This window comes from Hibiscus syriacus, unplaced genomic scaffold (assembly GCF_006381635.1).
Source record: "Hibiscus syriacus cultivar Baekdansim isolate YM2019G1 unplaced genomic scaffold, ASM638163v2 tig00110348_pilon, whole genome shotgun sequence".
Lineage (NCBI taxonomy): Eukaryota > Viridiplantae > Streptophyta > Magnoliopsida > Malvales > Malvaceae > Hibiscus > Hibiscus syriacus.
The window spans coordinates 1,619,354-1,638,906 of record NW_024062699.1 but is presented as its reverse complement, the minus strand read 5'-3'; the positions used below and the strand labels follow the sequence as shown (position 1 = coordinate 1,638,906).

At 34.4% G+C, this 19,553-nt stretch overlaps 2 pseudogenes; both read right to left on the bottom strand.

The window, feature by feature from the left end:
• Positions 1 to 1,767: 1,767 nt before the first annotated feature.
• LOC120120909 lies at positions 1,768 to 9,724 on the bottom strand (annotated as a pseudogene).
• Positions 9,725 to 13,025: 3,301 nt separating this feature from the next.
• On the bottom strand, positions 13,026 to 14,505 carry LOC120120840 (annotated as a pseudogene).
• Positions 14,506 to 19,553: the final 5,048 nt, after the last annotated feature.

The following is a 19,553-nucleotide window of genomic DNA, read 5'->3' as shown; positions in this document are numbered from 1 at the left end:
TTCTATTTGCACAGTGGTTGTTATGAGTACTCGGTTCTCTAGTAGTATATTTGTCGACCCATTCATTAAGTCAATGTACCCAGTTGTCGGATATTTATAAAATTCGAGTACGTTTATTTTCGGATCAATGGTATCTTGTTCATTTTTTTTATTTAAAAAAAATGACATATGAAAAACATAAAAATTTAAAAGTTGATAATATACAATCTATACACAAAAAGTAATGGTTTGAAATTAATTTTAAGGATAAATATTTGAATATATATATTAAAGTTTATTTCAAAAAAATATTGAAAATATAAAATTAGATTTTTCTTTCAATCTTATTGACAAATTAATAAAAAAAAATGAAAAAAATCAAAACTTAAAAGTATATAATACAAATCTAAGAAAAATTAGGGATTTAAATTTAATATTAAGATATAACATTAAGGAGCATAAAATAAAAATATAATTTAAACTATATATATATATATATTAAAACTATCGGATCAGGTATCCAGTTATAAAAATATTTTGACTCAGGCTTAGCCCCATCCATCTGGGATCACAGGTCAGGTACTTGGTTTGGTCTGATAATTTTTTCTGAGAATTACTCAGTTTTTTTAGGTTTTTTTTTTTGGATAAATAGTTTTTTTTTTTAGGTTTTGGGTTGGCGAGTTGAACACCTTTAACGAGTCAATTGAGCAACGACAATAGATATAGATTTCTTCATACGATCTGGATCGTTGAATGGATCCAGATCTGATGGTCCTCAATTGCGCGACACTAGTTAGGGTATAGTGACAAACCCTAGCTGCTTTATATGTTTGGAGTGGGCCTTCCATACGTGGGCCTCAATTGGATTGGAGCTGATTCTATTGGTTTGAGTTGTATGTTAATTGGGTCTTATATGGTAATTGGCGTTTTGGATTTGACTGGACATTTGTAATGTGATTTGGGTCTTTATAACATGTACAATATTAACTTTTTATTTATTTATTTAATATATATTTAATATCTATAATTATATAGTTGTAAATAACTTTTAATAAAAACAAAGACCTTTATATATATTTAGTTTTATTACAATTAATAATAAAAAACAAATATATTTAGTGATGGTTAAAATTAAACTTTAAATACGTATATAACACTAATTAAATTAATAAACCTAATTTATTTAGTATAATGTACGTAATAATATTAAAAATAATAATAATTTTTAAACTAAACAAATGAAATTGGCTAAAAACAAATAAGATTAAAAATTAGAACTTTTAGAAATAAATGATTGAAACCCCGGACGAAAACGAGTGTTTACAAACTCAAAAAATTTAAAGTTGAGTACAGTTCGACTTAAAAGTTTGAAAACTTAAAATTAATAAGGTCAACTCGAATTCAAAATAAAAAATTTAAGCTCAGATCACCTCAAAAAAAATAGTTAAAACTTGACTCAAGTTAGAAGAAACTTGAACCCGAAATTTTCTCATTCTTAACTGAAGCTCGAACTCAAGCTCGAGTTAATACTATTGTGCCAACAGCCCTCAGTTTCCCGATCGAAAATAACATAATGCCACCTCTCTTGGGAATTGTCATTAGTTTTCCTAGCATGACTTAACCGTTCCACATTATCTTAAATCTGCATAAATCTTAATTTTTAACACCAGTTCTGATTTTCTTATACTTTGTACATCTGAAGAGTTCCAAAGAGCACTTGGCAGAAACTGGTCTTTTTCAATTAGTAAATTTACCTTCTATTAAAGAAATAAATAGCACACACTGTTCTTTTTGCCATTCTTTTATTAGTACAGATCTCAAAAGCTAAGGAAAAGAAGAAGAAAAAGAGACAAAACTCCGCAAAGTCTTAGAGGATACATATCTCAGTTACATTACAATGCCATCAGATGCCTTTTCCACAAAATCTATTTGAAATGGAAGTGAAAGTCTCAAAATTTCCACTACAGAAATTCACTGTCAGAGTGGTTTGAACGGTTGATTCTGCCCATCCGTCAAGCTAATTTGTCGTCTGATCTTAGCAATATGAGTTTGTACCTACACATTCCATTTAAGATGTCTAAACATTTGAATTTCTCAACATCTACACATGATAATGCCATAATGGACCAAATCATTTAAAGATGTTTGAGAATAAGTTTGAGGACAAACCAAATTCAACTCTGGATGCAATTCAAATTTCACAAATATGAAATTCATCCTAGGAAGTAAATATTATGCTTGCTTACCTGCTGACGAGCAGCTGCAAGTTGTAATAGCTCATCAGTTTCAGAGAAATTCAAGAACCAATGGCTTAGGGGATGGTCCTTACTGTCACCTATTTTCCTTTTACTTTCATCCTGTGTTACTGCAAGCAATTTAGAGGTACGCTAATGAAACATATGGATGAAAAAAAAATATTTCAAAGAAAAGGCATAGGAATAAACCTGGGGGTGGTAAAGTAAAACCAGCTGGTAATCTGGGGAAAGTTACAGGTGGATGATTCTGAACACAAGCTAAAAAACTCTCCGACGGTTCTGTGAATACGACCTGTGAATACGACCTCATCATAGGATTCCACGACAACTGGTTTCTTCTTTTACATAGGGCCAGATTCATCTTCTGAGTATAACTTCAAATGATGATATCTGGAGAACACAATTTTACAATCAACATTTTGCCTATAGGCTTTGTAATTTTTGGTTTTCCACGAATGGAGTAGAAGATAAGTTATTTTGATTAGAGAGTTGTCAGTTAAAAATGGAATCACTGAATCACAAACATTGTGAGAAATTCCAACAATCACCAAATATCTTCAGTAGGAGGGGAAGGACAGAAAATCCAACATTAAAAATTGGTCTTAATCAGGACATTACATCTTTTAGTATCTCAACATTAAAATTTTAATGTGTTTAGTACCTAAACTATTAATTTTAACCCCATTTTAGAACGTAAACTTTTAATTTTTTAAAACTTAACGTTAAGTGTTTAACGGGTGTACTGAAATGAAATAAAATTAAACGACATATATGATTTAAAAAAAATAAAAATTTAGGTACTAAAATTGATAGTTTAGGTATTAAACGCATAATGTACCCAAAATTCTTTAACTTTTAATTAAAGAGTTAATTGCATCACATTTCCTCAAATTATAATCCTCATTTTCAATTAATTCCTAAACTTTTAAACATTGCATTTTCATCCTTAAACTATGGGCATTCTAAATTAGTCCTGAAACTTTTGAACATTTCAATTTCATCCCCAAACTATGGCCTTCATTCTAAACTAGTCCCCAAACTTTTAGAATATTTCAAATTCATCCCAAACTATATGTATATACTAATCACATCCCTTGTTAATAAAATCATTAGTTCAATTTTATATTATCACATGTTTTAAAAAATAAAATTTAGGTTAAACAATGGTTGAAACTAATTACATATTTGGATGAATTTGAGGATGAAATTGGAAGATTCAAAATTTTGGGGACCAATTTAATATAAAAATTTAGATATGAAATTGAAATATTCAAAAAAATTAAGGACTAATTTAAAATAAGTGTCAGTTTAGAGACATGTAATGCAATTAACTATTACTTAAATAATAATTTTGACTCGTACTTTTGTTTTGAGTATTTTAGCCTCTAATATTTTATTTTAAAACAAAAAGAAATTATGTGGATGAAAATTGGTAAGCAACTAACAATTAACATTCTAAAATTAAAGGTTTTTGTCCTAAAATAAAACACTGAGATGTTAAAAAGCTAAAGAGAACAAAGACTAAAGACTAAAATTACTATTCAGTTAAATATCTTGATTTTTTATCTTAAAATAAAATATTAAAATTAAAATACATAAAAAAATCTAAAATAACTATTTAATCAATTATTATAAATATTTTTTTAATATTATTTCCTTTTCTAATCGGTCCCAGCCAGACTTAAATTAAAAGCCTGAGAAATTAGCAACAAATTAATTTGTACCTCGTACAAATGAGGCCATGCACAATGACGAATTCACTCCTCGATAAAGTGTTTATTTTGGGGAAAAAAATTCCTATTTATTTTATTAATTTTATCTTTTTTGAAATTTTATTTGTATATAAAATTTATATTATTATTGTTATTGTCCCGACCGTCTTTCGGTTTGGCCTAGAATTGGGCTTCGACTTGAATTGATTTGGGTTAGAGTCGCCACCGACAATTTTAAAATGAATTTAGGTGGGTCGGACACCATCTTACTTAATATGCGTTGTAACAAAAACGTGTCAGGTTCGGGAGTCGGTTACGGTCAAGGAAGAATTAACACCCTTGAACTGCCCTTTCGGTACCAATTAATTTATCAGTTGTCTTTAAATGCGAAAATTTGATATTAAAATTAAAATTTAAAACATTAGATTCGAATCGTTTACCTTTTGATCGATTGAAATTCTTATAGAAAAGGACGAAAATGTTAGATAGAGAAATAATAAATAAATATTAGATAAAAAAGACAAAATAATAAAATAATAAAATAATAAACCAAAACCAATAATTAAAAAATGAAAAAATAAAAAAATTGAAAAAATAAATATAAAAGAATAAATCAAAAAAATAATAAAAATAAGAGAATAAAAAATATATATATATAAAAAATAAAAAAAAACGAAATAGAATATAAAACAAATAAAAATAAGAAAGGGTTACATTTTTAAATAAATAAAATAAAATAAAAAATGACATAATTTACATTAGTGACCAAAGTGTTGCAATTCAAGAGAATGAAGCTATATCAAACTTTATCTAAAACTAAAATGATTAATTTCTTAATTTAACCAATGTATTAAACACATGTTCATAAACAAAACACAAAAAAGGCTCATCTTTATCAGTGGTTCACGTAAAACACAGAAAGAGAGAGGCAGAGTGAATGTTACAATGCTTTCGTCGGGAACAAGTGAACCGCCATTCGCAGTCACTCTTCGCCGTTTGATTTCAAACTTCAACGGAAGGTTCGTCTCAATGCCAACAATTCGGATTCGTCCATGGTTTTGCGAGAAGAGGCCTTCAATTCCACGAAAAAGTTAAAAACCTTTCGACTTTTCACTAATCCGATTTGATTATTCCGCCGTTGGATTGTAATTGTTTCGAGGTATGTTTTTCTTCCCTGCCTTTTCTTTCAGTCGATCGTTCGAATCTCCATTGTTCTCTCTATTTTCTTTTTTCTCCTTCCGATTATTTTGTCAAATCGTTGCTCCTCGTATGTTTTTTTGCTTCAAATGATTCTCCTCTTCATTCCCCTAGTGTGCTCAATTTACATCAATTTATAGGATAACATTTACTATTTTTAGTCCCGGTTTTTTGAGTCATACGAAGATTAAACTTCTGCTTGGTTGTGACTTGCCTTCCTTGCGCCGGAGGATTCGGGAACGTGGGTGCCGAGAGAACCGACGACAGTTGTGTGAGGCGTGAAGAGGGAGTTCCAATTTTGGCGGAAAATTAGTGTCAACAGCTACTCCTCTTTATCCTTTTTCGTGGAACGAAAAATAGGACAAAGATAAAAATACACAAATTTTCGTTCGGTGGAGTTGAAAATTGACTCTGATATTTCCATTAATAATAACTCCCTATCGAATTGAGTTGTGAATGGCTCTTCCATCGCGAAATCGAGTCCATCTTGAAATATGGAATTAAAGTCGCAGTTCAGAATTTGAATCAGAATGTGGTTTTTTATCGTCAAATTATAGTCCACTTCAGTCTTCTTCTCGATTTAAAGACCTTGATTAAAAATTTGACTGGAAAATAGTTCATTGACTCCACCATGTAGTTGATAGGCCCTTGAGCTGAATGAAATCGAACTAGAAAGGTCTTCATTGATAGATAGTTTTTCTCGACTTAAGCTATGCTGTCGAAAAACAGTTCCTTGTCACTAAGGCACGACTAACCCAGTTTTTCTTCTCGGCTTGAAAACCTCGATTGCAGCCGGACAGTAGTGTGATTGAGGTGTCATCGAGCTGAATGGAATCGAACACGACAATTTTATTGATATATAGCCCTTCTTGCCTTGATCTATGATGTAAATGATGTGCCTTGGAGCTGAGAGTAGTCGAACTCGAGTGTCTTTGGTTGGCAGATAACCCTTCTCGACTTAAGTTATGCTTAGAGCTGAGCGTAGTCGAACTCGAAAGACTTTTGGTCACAGATAACCCTTCTAGCCTTGAGTTATGTTGTAAATGATGTGCCATCGAAGCTGAGTGTAATCGAACTCGAGGGTCTTTGGCAGATAGCCCTTCTCGACTTAAGCTATGCTGCAAATGATATGCCTTGGAGTTGAGCGTAGTCGAACTCAAAGGTCTTTGGTTGGAAGATAACCTTTCTCAACTTATGTTATGCTGCAAATAATATGCCTTGGAGTTGAGCGTAGTCGAACTCGAAGGTCTTTTGTTGGCAAATAACCCTTCTTGCCTTGAGTTATGTTGCAAATTATGTGCCTTGGAGCTGAGCGTAGTCAAACTCGAAGGTATTTTGGTCACAGATAACCCTTCTAGCCTTGAGTTATGCTGTAAATGATATGCCTTGGAGCTAAGCGTAGTCGAACTCGAAGGTCTTTTGATGGCAAATAACCCTTCTTGCCTTGAGATATTTTGCAAATGATTTGCCTTGGAGCTGAGCGTAGTCAAAATCGAAGGTCTTTGTTGGCAGATAACCCTTCTAGCCTTGAGTTATGCTGCAAATGATATGCCTTGGAGCTGAGCGTAGTCGAACTCGAAGGTCTTTTGGTCACAAATAACCCTTCTAGCCTTGAGCTATACTGTAAATGATGTGCCCTTGAAGCTGAGTGTAATCAAACTCGAGGGTCTTTGGCAGATAACCCTTCTCGACTTAAGCTATGCTGCAAATGATGTTTTTTAAAAAAATGGCTTTCCTTCACAGGTTTAAGCCGGTCATAGTTCTTCAGGTGGTTCCTCTAAGCGGGTCTGAACCATGTAATATGATTTTTGGATGACTCCTCTTCACATGAAAGCCCACTGATAAATTCTGTCAGCCGGATATCTTCCGTCGTGGAATTGAAATATGGCTTGAAGACATTAACTGGAAACATGCTACTCATTGTTGAGTTGAGCTGAACTGGATTTGATTTGAATTGGTTCTCGAACCTATCTGAAATTGATTCTGAGATCTGTAGATATGTCAAGTCGGTTGAGGTGTAGCTTCTCACTGCTGAGTTAAGTAACCACCATTGTTCTTTAAAGGCACTTGTGAATTGAGTATCTTTATCCTGAAGTCGAAACTTGACTCTAAAAGCTGCAAAAGTCTTGTGTGCTAATGATGAATGTGATGCACCTAAAAATGTCTAAGATGCATGCAACATGAATGAATTATGTGTTATTTCTTGGATGGAGTCTCGTGCTTTGTCTGCCAATCTGGTCCTTGGAAATGATCGTGCCCCATTCTTTTTTCGAGCTTTGGCTTTACAGACCTTTCAAATCTGAGATTGTTCTGTTTGAAAATGTTTTTATCATTTTTCTTGTTTTAGGAGGTAAAATGATAAAAATACTGTAAAATATTGATCGCAATTGAATCAAATTATAAACATGAGTTCAAAGTATATCAAAGGAATCAATAACTCTTTTAATGCTCTCAGAGTTACAGCTTTTTGACAAATGTTCAAATGGATGATTTGGCTTTAGGTTGACCTCCTTTTTAAGGTTTCGATTATCCAAAATGTCATTTTTTGAAATATCGCAACATGTTTTTTTTTGGTTTGGCATTTTAATTGGGTGCGAACAAAATGACGCAACTAGCATGATCAATTACTAGACCTTTTATTTCGGTCATCTGAAATCTTCCATTTGTTCAAGTTTTGTAAGCTCATATAACAAAGGTATTGCAAAAATATTGTCTAAAAATGAAATTCTTGAGTGCTCGTGTGAAATTGACTATAACAGGTGTTCCTTAACTCCCTTAGTCTATTTTACCGAAACTTTTTGCTTAGATAAATTTGATTTAATTTGTTCGTTATCTGGCTAGCTGAATCCATAAAGCTGGGGCGTTTAACCAATTGCTTTAGAGGGACAACTTAACATTATAATCAGTTTTATCAAGTTAACTGAAGGGTTCATCTCATCACAGAGACTTTGGCCGGACAATAACAGTGGAGCAAACACCGAATTGCCAAGTGTTTGAGCAATGTCATGGTTTGAACGTAATCTACTCATAAGGCCAGGGCTTTCAAGTTTCCTCTATAACCAATTGCCTTAGCGGAATAGCTCAGTTTTACGGATTTAATTTCTTAAGATTGTCAAGAAGAACCTGTTATAGTCTAGGTGTTTGTTGAAGGTAAAAAATTTCATCTTTAGAGCTCAATTTCCAAGCAACTGACCTAAACTAGATTCACCTATTCGACTGTTCCATCTGTAAAGATCATCATCATCATTGAACGTTTTAAACAAAAAAGTATAGTAATTGTCATATGTAAATGATGCCCCATGTTGTCCGCACCTATCTAAATACCAAGCCTTATGAAGGGAAAATGCTATATTGGTTGTTTGCAAGAAAATGGTAAGGTGTTTGAGTGTATCTTTCTAAAGTAAGGTCAAAAGTCATTGTTTATAAGTTTTTTATCATGTTAACTTGTCAAAGATCTGTAACTCTGAATCATTTACGGATTTTTTTTAATTCAGTTGATATTCAAAGAATTTCTAGTTGTAAAGTTGATTCAATGCTCCGCATAAATTCATTAAAATATCCAAAGAAAGTTCGAAAACAAGTTCCAAACATGAGAAAGTTAAAAAAAACAAATTCAAACAAGACGCCTCAAAATTGAATAAGGCCTCATCAGGATGCCCCATTTGCCATGACTTTTTCTGCTTTGGGAGTGTCATCGCTTTCATCATAAAATTCCAGCTCTTTTCGGTTCATCATTAGCTGGATCAAGGCTCTAAATTCGGCACATTCTTGTACATCATGTCTATCTTCATTGTGATAACAACAATGACTGCCACATTTGGGATCTGATGTGCTAAGATGTGGTGCAAGAAACCCCGCATTTATCATTTGCCTCCATACCCAGGCAAGAGGTATCTTTACTTCGGAAACTCTGGTTTTGGCCTTTTTACCCTTTTCCTCGGTGATTGCACTTTCTTTATTCTCTTGATGATTAGGTAGAGGGTTCTGTACAACATAGGGTGATTCTGAATTATTAAAATGAATCCAACCCCTGTTGCGCATCCTTTGGATAACCCTCTTAAAGGGGAGGCAATTTTCAATAGCGTGCCCTGGAATACCGCCATGATATTAACAGTGCACATTTTTGTCATACCACCTATGGTATGGGGGCTTTAGAGGTATGTGTGACACCACATGTGCGTCAAACAGTTATTGGTAGAGCTCCTTGTATGTCTTGAGAATGGGATCAAAATGCTCATTTTCCTTCTTTGGTTATTACTTAGAAGAGGGTACGGCTGTAAAAGATTTTGAAATGTTGATGATCTCTATTTGTTTCTTCTTCCGGGGAGATTTTCCACTCGTTCTACCTCCTGGTTTAATGGTAATTTCTACCCTCGTTGTTTTGACCTCTTCATCAAATTTCGGAATGCGGTATCTATCCGAATTATTTTGAAGTCCTGGTAAGATTCTAGGTGAGACAACCAATTGCGGGGTAGGTGGCATGGTTACCCCTTCCGATGAGCCTGCCCCAGGAACACTTGTCTGACATAGGCCAGCTAACTTGGCAACGATTTGATCGACCAATGACTCTTGGCCTTTCATGATTGCATCTAGGGTACTCTGGTTATTCTGATTTATCTTTTCTTCTAACTCTCCCTGGAGCTTCAACATGTTCTCTTCGATCTGAGTAATTATGGCTTCCATATTCTTTTCGGTTTGAATGAGGATGACACGTGTCCGAAGCTTGTGGAGGTATGCCCAGTGTTTGTACCCTTACGTTATAAAAATATCTTGTTAGTTTATGTGAATGCAATGAAAAAAAGAAAATTATGCGAAATATGAAAGAATGCATGATGCATGAAATGTTCGAGACATTGATCCAAAAAATGTGCCTGTTATTCTAAATAATCCTTATTAGGGGAAAAAGTGTTACGTCTGAAGAGACAAAAAACTTTTTGATGGTATAGATCCCCCATAGCTTTTGATAAGTTGATTCATCTTCTGCCTTTTTTTCACCGGTTGAATATCCTGTCGAACCATTCTGGTTTCTTTGGCTAAACTTGTTCATATGACAAGGTACTTTCCCCAAAAAAGGTCTCGAAGGACTGCATCTCCGGCTTTCACTCTATGCCGAGCTTGTTCCAAACGAAAGTGCCATCGGAGCCCTCCATCCTAAGTTTATCGACTTATTTCTAGAATTCGTCAATAATGGTCTCCAGCTTAGCTAGGGTTTCGCCATCTTGTTCTCGTAGTTTTCGAAATGACTCTCCGAGTCAGTAACCTTTTCCTCGTCTTGCCCCTACAACTTTTGTCTCTGAGTATTCTTTGACCACGGATGTGCTTGTGAGCTTTTTATCTCTTTGTATTATAACCCCTTTGTCCATTAATGCATATTATTCATGTTTAACAAACATGTTTTGGTGGATCAACACCTCATTTTAAATGATGCAAACGATGAAAACAAAATAAAAGAGAACAAAAATAAAAAGAGTTAGTGAGGTAAATCAAAACAATAATAAAAATGAAAAATCCTATCCCACATGATATCTACCCCACATGCTTATTGTTCCTACCCGGACATGATCTCTATCCCGCATGCTAATTTCAAACAAATCCTAAACCGCATATTTGTCTAGTTCGCATGCTTTGAATAGAAAGTAAAGCAGGAAATAAAATCAAAGCAGTCTAGGGTTTGGAATGAGGTTTTGGGGTGGGCTCTAATTCTCTGTACTCTCCCGGTTTAGGTTATAAGAAAAGGTACTCGAGTTCTTCTTGTCGGTACCCCTTTAGGCTTGCCAGACCCTTAGTCCTAAGCCCATTACAAGCTTATGTGGACTAAGTTAAACTCGAGAGGAAACATTCTCTTATGCCTGCATGGTGAATAAATTCACACGAAGACATAAGGTATATGAATCTCGAATGCTACTTGCTAGGCTTGTGCGGTGAATAAATTCACACGAAGGCGTCGCTTTCACCCTCACTTAAATAGGGTTTGGAGCTCGGATATAGAGCCAGAGATAGAAACTTTTCAAAAGTCTGAAATCATTGAAACAAATGCCAGTACAACTATTTATTTGAAAAATAATCAAAGGTAAATAATTGGAATCGAATAAATAAATTAAAATTAAAATTTACTATTTTCGCATAAAAAGACAATCAAAAATTAATTCTGGCCTGACTCACTTACCTGTCCCCAACAGAGTCGCCAAGCTGTCGCTACCGTCTTTCGGTTGGGCCCAGAATTGGGCTTCGACTTGAATTGATTTGGGTTTGAGTCGACACCGACCATTTTAAAATGAATTTAGGTGGGTCAGACACCATCTTACCTGATCTGCGTTGTACCAAAAACGTGTCAGGTTCGAGAGTCGGTTACGGTCAAGGAAGGATTAACACCCTTGAACTGCCATTTTGATACCAATTAATTTTATCAGTTGTCTTTAAATGCGAAAATTTAAAATTTAAATTAAAATTTAAAACATTCGATTCAAATCGCTTACCTTTTGATCGATTGAAATTCTTATAGAAAAGGACGAAAATGTTAGATAGAAAAATAATAAATAAATATTAGATAAAAAACAAAATAATAGAATAATAAAATAATAAATCAAAACCAATAATTATAAAATAAAAATAATAATAAAATAAAAAATTGAAAAAATAAATATAAAGAATAAAAAAAAAATAATAAAAATAAGAGAATAATATATATATATATATATATATATAATAAAAAAACGAAATAGAATATAAAATAAATAAAAATAAGAAAGGGTTACATTTTGAAATAAAAAAATAAAATAAAAAAATAAAAAATGACATAATTTACATTAGTGACCAAAGTGTTGCAATTCAAAAGAATGAAGCTATATCAAACTTTATCTAAAACTAAAATGATTAATTTCTTAATTTAACAAATGTATTAAAACATGTTCATAAACAAAACACAAAAAAGGCTCATCTTTATCACTGGTTCACGTAAAACACAGAAAGAGAGAGGCAGAGTGAATGTTACAATGCTTTCGCCGGGAACAGGTGAACCGTCGTTCGCAGTCACTCTTCGTCGTTTGATTTCAAACTTCAACGGAAGGTTCGTCTCAACGCCAACAATTCGTATCCGTCCCTGGTTTTGCGAGAAGAGGCCTTCAACTCCACGAAAATGTTAAAAACCTTTCGACTTTTCACTAATCCGATCTGATTATTCCGTTGTTTGATCGTAATTGTTTCGAGGTATGTTGTTCTTCCCTGTCTTTTCTTTCAGTCGATCGTTCGAATCTCCCTTGTTCTCTCTATTTTCTTTTTTCTCCTCTCGATTCTTTTGTCAAATCGTTGCTCCTCGTATGTTTTTTTTGCTTCGAATGATTCTCCTCTCCATCCCCCTAGTGTGCTCGATTTACATCAATTTATAGGATAACATTTACTATTTTTAGTCCCCATTTTTTTAGTCATACGAAGATTAAACTTCTACTTGGTTGTGACTTGCCTTCCTTGCGCCGGAGGATTCGGGAACGTGGGTGCCGAGAGAACCGGCCACGGTTGTGTGAGGCGTGAAGAGGGAGTTGCGATTATGGTGGAAAATTAGTGTCAACAATTATTATAATGTGTGTTCACCCTAAAAGAAATTTAGATGTACCATTGAAAGGTAGAACTTCGTAGGGTCCAAAAGGAGACTTGGTCCCTCCAATTATTTTTTTTAAACATTAATTAATATTAAAATATATTTTCTTAAAATAAATAAAAAAATACCTAGTCTCCTTTATTAAGAAAAACTGTATTTATAAATAATAATTTTTTATTAAATTTTTGTTCTGCCCATCATATGGGTGATGCAGCTGAAAGCTCATACTTATTGTTCATGTGGATTTAGCCTTAAACAAAATGTCCAAGTATATCTACGTTTAAGCAAAATTGGTCACAACAATACACATTTGGACTAAGAATTAAACCAACCACAAATTATGTGTTTCCTTTGGTAGTTGCTGCCCCATTCAACTATTAACATGGATCAACTAAACCCAATATCTTTCTTTAATCCTCTTTCTTCATCGTCTCTCTTAACTGCGCAATCTCATCCCACATTTGTAATCTAGCGTATAAAATCGATAGCTGAACATACACTCCAACATTCTGGGGTCCAATTCAAGTGCCTTTCTAGCAGCAAATTGACCCAACACAACATTCCCATGCTCACTGCAAGCACTAAGCAAAGCCACCCACAACGAAATACCACAATTGTAGTGGTGCATCTCATTCACCATCTACATTGCCTTCTCCACCTCACCAGCCCTGCATAGTAAATCAACCACACAACTGTAGTGCTCCGGACTCGGAATCAACTTATACACGCGGTTCATGCGGTCGAAATACTCAAGAGCTAGTCGTACTTGACCGGTGTGACGACATGCGGAGATGACCGTCACGAATGCAACCTCATCTGGCTCGATCCCCTCCAACATCTCTTTGAATAGCGAAATCACTTCTTCGAAATGTCCATTTCTTCCATACACGCCGAGCATTGATGTCCAGAGAAGAACATCCCTTCTTTTCTCCCTTCCCAATCTCATCCCTGCCAAATTGAACTTTGCAAAAACAGATCGTCCACCAAGTTATAAACTCTACGGATCAAATGTCCATGCACCTGCCTCCTCAAATCAATGGCCGAAAGCCCTGTACATGCACGTAACGTAGCCGATAATGTGAAATGATCATAATCCAAATTCAATCCAGGCATCTTCCTAACAAGTACAAGTCCCTCAACCCACAACTTTGCTTCGCAGAACCCCGATAAAAGAGCATTCGCGCAAACAGAGTTCTTGAGAGGAATTTCATCGAACATCGCGGCTGCATCAGCAATGAGTGACGATTTTGCGTAAAAATCTATAAGAGCACTGCCTACAAAGACACTCGAAATCCAACCTGATTTCGAAACTTGGGAATGAATTTGTTTACCGAATTCAACTTTCCTCAACGAGGACGAAGCTGTTATGGAACTACACAAAGCATAAGTATCCGTAGAAATGCCTTTCAAGTGCATAAAAGAAAAGGATTTTAGTGCAAAAAGCGCGAACCCATTTTTTTTTGAAAAATCAGACATTATCAGATTAAAGGGCAATGGGTTTTTGGGGTTCATGGATTTGAGGTATTTGATCAAGATTTCAAGGCTGGATTTTCTGTCAGAACAGGTGGCATAAGTTAGCAGCAGTTGGCTTCGGATATAGGGAGAGAGAAAAAGCAAACTTTTTTTAAGCAATTCAGCATGGAAAATTTTTGGTGGCTATAAGATTCTTTGTTTGAGAACAATTTTGCAAGAATTTGGTGATGGAGTCGAAGCTCATTATACTGGAAGAAGAAAAGATTTTTGAGCCTTCCAAAAGCATAGTCTTCTTCCATAATGGTAGTTTACAATTATAACGATGACATTGTCTCTTGGTAAAACATAGTAGTAAACTACATAAAATCAGTGAACTTTTTTTTTTAGTAGAAGAGGGCTAAAAGCCAAAACAGTACTAGTTTCTAATATAAGGGGGCAATGAAGTCCCTCTTCAAATAAATATTAGCTCCTTGGGGCGGTTTCATGTAGATTCTAGTCGAGCCACCATCGGACGGAGGTAACTTTGCCATGAAGTCTATCGGGAAATTGGCTTCTCGACGAATCAGGATAGATTGGACATGCCAAGCTTTTGAGGTAACACTAGACATAGCTCGAACAAGCGCAAGAGAGTTGGAGTGCGTTGTATAAGACGTAACAAGGCTGAAAGCTTTGTTGTAATCGATTTGACACTGTAAGTATTCAAAACCATTAGACCAAACAATTCGAAAACCTTCAAGAATGCCCCAGAGTTCAGCATGGAGAGGTTGAAATATTCAACATATTTGTTAAAACTTAAAACCTACAATCCATTTACCTTGGTGGTCTCTGATGAGACAACCAAGCAGTACCAGTAGAGGATGAGGGAGACACGGCACCATCTGTGTTCAGAGTAGTCCATCTAGGGGGCTGACATCCTTCTAACCTCTTCAAGCAAAGAAGGGTGAAGCGCTCCAGGATCATAACGTTGACGTACAGAAAAATAATAAGATGCCCAAGATTTGCTTTGATGAAGGAGGATATCATTTGGTTGAGCTTGTCATGTCAAAATCTTGGCATTCCTGCGCTTTCAAATCTGCCAACAAATTGAAGCGAAAATAATTTTTCAAGGAACTTAGTACCTGCAAAAGGCAAAGGAGATTGGATGTTCGAAAAAATCCAAACATTGATTGGCATGAAAATGAAGCCATGAAGCTGAGTTTGTGGTAAGATGGAAGTCCATAGAGCTTTAGTTCCCAAGCAATCCCTCAGGTCGACAGCACCACAAATGGAGCAGAGTTAAACTATCAAGAAGAGAGGAGGTTGATAGAAACTTCAACAAATGTATTTCAACATCTATGTTTACAAGCAGTAAAGTACAATATTATATAAGCCTTTCTTCAACAACCTGCAGTAACAGAAAACCTACCCTAACAACCTAACTGTTCAACAACCGTACTAACAACCATATTTAATATCTCTAATAAGCAGGAAGGGTCATAAGTGAGATTACGATGTCATCGGCTTTGATTTGAAAGAAGCTTGTCCTTTATAGAGGGTCAGAGAAAATACTTGATACGTTCTTGAACAGGGAGTTTCCATATTATATTCCAATTGACTCCACAAAAATCCCAATCTGAGTCTGAAATTTTTTGATAAGCTGATTTGACTGAAAATTGGCCATGTTTGTCGGGCTTTTAGTAGCATTTGTCGTGGCCAGCAGAAGGAATAGGACAGTGAATGCCCATAATGATAGGAATATCTGCAGTAACAAGGAGAATTCTCATGAGGTCCCAATTCCACGAACCAGAAGAAGAAAGGATATCATAAACAAGCGAGTTGTCATCAAAGACTGCCAAAGGGGTTTTCCAATTAATTAATGGACTGAGTTGGGGAACCCAATTATCATGCTAGAAACGAGTGAGCGTGTCATCCCCAATGGACCAAGAGAAAAAACTATAAAACGATGGCCAAATTCTAGCAAGGGCACTCCACAAGTGAGAACATCTAGATCGAGTGATTGAGCTCAGGCAATTCTCGTAGAGCCTATACTTCTGCCTCAGGAGTAAGACTCAATAGCTGTTGGTGTTCGAGATAAGAGCATAGCAAAACTAGAGGAGGAAAGCAATATTCTGGTTATGAGGATTGTGTAAACCAAGGCCTCCATTTTTACGTGGTTGACAGGGGCTTTTCCAACGAACTAAAGGGATCCCATGGTTAGGAGGGCTAGAACCCCATATAAAATTATGTATCATCTTCTCGATATCATCACATATGCGGGAAGAAAATCTACTAGATAGCATATAATCGGAAGGAATGGCTTTAAAGACTGAATTTGCCAAAAATAACACGTCCGACAAAGAAATGGGAGCGAAAGGACCACCCGGGTAAATTTTTCGAATCTTATCAAGAATGAAATTAAAAAATTCACAAGTCGTACGTTTGTGAATAACCGACCTCAATTGTCTTCTCTGAGAATAAACCAGTCATTTGTAAAGGCCTCAATTTGTCTACTAATATTGATGGACCATAATATATTTCCAGGAAATCTAAAATTTAAATATTATCTTCAATTTTTTTTCATTCAAGAATAATGACTATATCAGTTAAGCATTCTCAACCCGTTTTTATTCTCTCATGGCAATAAGATTTGCAAAATTTGTCATTAATGTTATGGAAAATTAATGGATTGTCTTCCCAAATGCAGAGGATATCATATGAGATATCGAGAATATGGTTCTCTCCTACATTAAGAAGGTAAAATGCAATATGGCTTTTATGTTCCTTCTTAAGTAATTTTTTTAATGTGATTCCAATTGAAATCTAAAGAAGGGGATGTTTGGTTGAGTAAGAGAGTTGTTTGATGTTTCTAGTCTAAGTTAAAAGTGATGATTTAGTTAGGGTCAGCGTTTGATCGAATCGAGTAAAAATATTTCGAGTTATTTGAGTTGACGAGTCCTATTTCACAACTTGAAGTTGACTTGAAAATTTTTTTCTAGTCAAGTCGAGTCAAATTTTTGAGTTTTTTGTTTAAATTTAAATTGTAAATATTTATAATATTATGATATTATTTGAATCCAATTTAAATAATTTTTTATAACCATATACAATATATATTTTTCTTCATATTTTTATATGTGATATACATATATCATACAAAGTCGAGCTACTCGACTTAAACATAAAAATCAATCAACTAATTATTAAAAATTTCGAGTTATTCAGTTTGATTTTACAACTCGATTTGAACTTGAATTTTTTTTTAAGTTGAGTTTATGAAATTACAACTAGAAATTAATTCAAATCGATTCCAATAAAAAAATTGATTTTTCAAGTCGAGTAAAATTTTGTTGTCCAAATTTAATTGTGTCGTATAAAATGAATTTGAAGAAAGAAAGAAAATTATAAAAAAGTGTAGAAATTAGAAAGTTAAAAAGAAAATATATTAATTTAAAATGTTATAAAAAAATTAGCTTACCCATATTCACATATGTAATGGGATAAAGGGAATGTATAATAGTATGCTGCCCTCAATGCTAAGTTAAGAGCAGCTTTTGTAGGAGACTTCCGAATTATGAAATGCCCTCCGTGAGACTCGATCCCACGATCTCAAAGTTAAAAACCTTACGCTCTACCAACTGAGTTGGATGGTCATTTCATAATTTAAAATGTTATAACAGTGATAAAAAAGTTTCAATATGTACAAAGATTCATTACAAGTCCAATCCAATTTACTTCATTCATAATCGTTATAATTTAAACCTTTAACATTACTTAAAAAATCCAATTTACTTCATTCGTCATAATTTATATAGCATCAAAGGGAAACTCCCAAATCACACTCTCAAAGTTTTTCTGCAGTGGTTAATATTTTGCAACAGCGGTTTTTCAAAGTCATTTTGAGGCAGCAGTGGTGGCCGTCCCTGTCCTTCTGCTTCCTTTTTTTCGTCCGTTCTTTATTTTATTAGTTTTTCATTGTTAGTTTTAACTTAGTTTGATAATAATGTTTCTCTTGACCCTCATAAAGGTATATAATTATCGGTGTTTATGGACTTTCGGTGTAGATTTTTTAATTTGGTTTTTTTCTCGATCTATTATTTTACATGAATTCATGGTTGATTGCGTTCTCGATGTCTGATTCCTCTATTCGTTTGTACATGACGATTTATTAGTTATTGTATATATATGCCGGATGAAATTACTGTTAAGGGGAGATCGTTTTTTTTATTGGTCATTTTGATTCTTCTTTAAATTTCTCTCATCCATGTTTGATGCTCGAAGTCGTTGGTGTGATCAATTTATATACGTCGTTGCTTCACTCGTTAATATTTTTGTTTATCAAACTATCACTAAATAATTATTTTTATATTATATTTATAATAGTCACGTCTGTATTTGTTAAGTCTATAACTAACAAGACATTTGTTAATACGACTTTCGATAAATGAAATATCCTAGTTATTTTAAAAAAAGAAATTCAATATATGAAGTTTAATTTAAACTTAAATGACCAAACTAAGAGCAAGAAGAAAGTTCAATGGCAAATTTGTGTAATTTACCCAAACAAACCCTGTTTGTACGGCATAAAAAGGGCCCAAATTTGTTTAAAAGCTATTGGTTTATATCTAGTGTGTTCTAATTGTGAAATTCGCTAGCAAAACACAAAATCTGCCGTTCCCCCGACTATCTAAATCCAAATCCTTTTTTCCGACAACCTTTGAAAATGGCGGTGTTCCTGAACACGTCTCCGATTCAGTTTTCCCCGAATAACTCCCACGAATTCGTAATTTCCCCACCACAACCTTCATCACCATCAAGGTCCACAACATCTCATGCACTAAAAAGAGCCTCAGCGATTCAGCCCTGGCTTTAGATTTGGCCATAACCGCGGAAAAGATTAATACTCACTTGGAGCAAAAAGAGAAAGCCATGAAGAAAAGCAAAGGGTTGCTGTTTGCAGAGTTGTGCCAGTATTTGTCTTTGCTGGAAGAGGAAATGAACAAGAAATGGAGGGAGATGAAAGAAGATGAGAACTGGGTTTTGGTTAGCAAGTTTGTTGATGATTGGGGTGTTTATTTTCATCCATTATCTGTGAGATCCAACATAGGAAGGGAAAATGGATCTGGAGACAAAAATTGTTTACACCAACAAAACAAGTACCCATAGAAAAATTGTTTGGGATCCAACATAAAAAGGGAAAAATGGATCTGGAGCCAAAAATCTACCGTTACAGATCATACACGAATTCTTTTTTACATCAAAATCTAAATTCAAATCTGATCAACTCTCACCAAAATTCAACTCACCACTATAAACTAAGAAAACGCCGTACAAATCTTTTTAAAAAATGGAAGCTAACCAGCTAAT